The sequence below is a fragment of the Sardina pilchardus genome, chromosome 21 (assembly GCF_963854185.1).
Source record: "Sardina pilchardus chromosome 21, fSarPil1.1, whole genome shotgun sequence".
NCBI classification, from domain to species: domain Eukaryota; kingdom Metazoa; phylum Chordata; class Actinopteri; order Clupeiformes; family Clupeidae; genus Sardina; species Sardina pilchardus.
In genome coordinates this window covers 1,110,102-1,112,601 of record NC_085014.1, presented here as the reverse complement: position 1 = coordinate 1,112,601, position 2,500 = coordinate 1,110,102, and positions in this window count along the sequence as shown.

The following is a 2,500-nucleotide window of genomic DNA, read 5'->3' as shown; positions in this document are numbered from 1 at the left end:
AGATGAGAGGACAGGATCTTCAGCAACTCCACTGAAACCTCATTAGGAGAGGGAACAGAGGACAGAGAGAGAGAGGGAGAGAGAGAGAGAGAGGGGGCGGGGGAGATGAGAGAGAAAGAGAAGGAGAGAGGAAGAGAGATTAAGAGATGAGAGAGAGATAGAGAGAGAGATAGAGAGAAATTGAGAGAGAGAGAGAGGAGTGAGCATCCTCTGAGTCAACAGTCGTTTCCTCTCCATAACAGATGGGAGCAGGAAGGCCTTGATGTCATCTCTGTAGCCCTCATCACTCTCTCCTCTGTTGTCTCCTCCTCCCCCTCCCTCTCCTCCTCCCCCTCCCTCTCCTCCTCCCTCTCTTCCTCCCTCTCTCCTCCTCCTCATGTCTTATATGCCCTCTCCTCCTCCTCTTGTGGTGTGCTGTGAACTCTCCTTCCCTATCTCCCTTTCCTCTCCTCTATCTCTCCTCTTCCCTATCTCCCTTTCCTCTCCTCCATCTCTCCTCTTCCTTATCCCCCTTTCCTCTTCTCTATCTCTCTTCCCTATCCCCCTGTCCTTTTCTCTATCTTCTCTATCTCCCTTTCCTCTCCTCTATCTCTCTTCTCTATCTCCCTTTCCTCTCCTCTTCTCTATCTTCTCTATCTCCCTTTCCTCTCCGCTATCTTTCCTCTTCTCTATCCTCCTTTCCTCTTCTCTATCTCCATTCATCTTCTTTTATCCTCCCTTCTTCTTGTCTTCTAAACTCTCTGGTGTTCTTCCTCCTCCTTTTGTTCTTCTCTTTTTTTGCTGTTCTTTCTCTTTGTTTCTCTCTTTCTCTCTCTGTCTCTTACTCTCTCAAACTCAAATGAGCTTTATTAGCATGACTGTTGCTAGTGTTGCCAAAGCTAGTGTTACAAATAACACAGTAGTATCCCAGAAGAGAGAGCACAGTGTTACAGTGTTACCAGAGCTAGTGGTACAGTGTTATAGTGTTACAGTGTTACAGTGTTACAGTGTTACAGTGTTACAGTGGTACAGTGTTACAGTGTTACAGTGTTACAGTGTTACAGTGGTACAGTGTTGCCAAAGCTAGTGTTACAGTGTTACAGTGTTACAGTGTTACCAGAGCTAGTGGTACAGTGTTATAGTGTTACAGTGTTACAGTGTTACAGTGTTACAGTGTTACAGTGTTACAGTGTTACAGTGTTACAGTGTTACAGTGTTGCCAAAGCTAGTGTTACAGTGTTACAGTGGTACAGTGTTATAGTGTTACAGTGTTACAGTGTTACAGTGTTGCCAAAGCTAGTGTTACAGTGTTACAGTGTTACAGTGTTACAGTGTTGCCAAAGCTAGTGTTACAGTGTTACAGTGTTACAGTGGTACAGTGTTACAGTGTTACAGTGTCACAGAGATGCAGTGCTGTGGGTATAAGCATGTGAGAACAGAGGAAGCAGTAGTGGAAATAGTACTAAGATGATGGGCAAGGGTGTGTGTGTGTGTGTGTGTGTGTGTGTTGTGCTGTGTTGCTCCCTGTATCTGTGTGCAGGTGTCCCTGGTTGCCCTGCTGTGTGTGTGTGTGTGTGTGTGTGTGTGTGTGTGTGTGTGTGTGTGTGTGTGCTGTGTTGTGTTGCTAGCTGTACTTGTGTGCTGGTGGAGAGGGCTGCACCTGCTGCTGTGGCTAAAGCCGGCCGTCTCCAGTCTGGTCTGTTGGACTACTGTACGCTGTGGCTTCTGTGGTGGTGGTGGTGTGTGTGTGTGTGTGTGTGTGTGTGTGTTTGTGTGTGTGTGTGTGTGTGTGTGGAGGAGCTGAGAGAGGACTACTGTACGCTGTGGCTTCTGTGGTGGTGGTGGTGGTGTGTGTGTGTGTGTGTGTGTGTGTGTGTGTGTGTGTGTGTGTGTGTGTGTGGAGGAGCTGAAATATTCATGTGCTGCTGAATGATTGAGGGGCGGCATCATTATTTCACTGCCTGTCTGCTGCTGTTTGAAGCGTTGGAGTGAGTGTTAGTGCGGCGAGGTGTGTCCCTCTGTGGCTGCCGTATGGCCCTGGGTCCCCAGAGAGGCCTGTGGGACTTTGAGGCTTCTTGCTGCTCTTCAAGGCTGCTGTAGTCATTACCTTTCTCCAGTCCTTACCTTCTCCACCTCTCCTCTCCATCTCCACCTCTCCCCCTCTCTATTCTCTCTCTCCTCTATACCCCTCCTCCACCTCTCTCCCCTCTCCCCCTCTCCCCTCTCTATTCCCTCTCTCCTCTATACCCCTCCTCTCCCTCTTCCCCTCCTCCTCCTCTCCCCTCTCTATTCCCTCTCTCCTCTACACCCCTTGCCTCCCTCCTCTCCCTATCTCCTCTCAACCCTCTTCTTTCTCTCCTTTCTCCCTCTCCTCTCTCCTCTCTCCTCTCTCCCTCTCTCCCTCTCTCCCTCTCCCTCTCTCTCTGGTGTACCCACTCACGTGGCATGATTGACAGGCCGTGATGTCTCCTGAGAGTTGGCTGTTGTCAGGGGTGAATTGCACAACACCCTCCGTCACGTC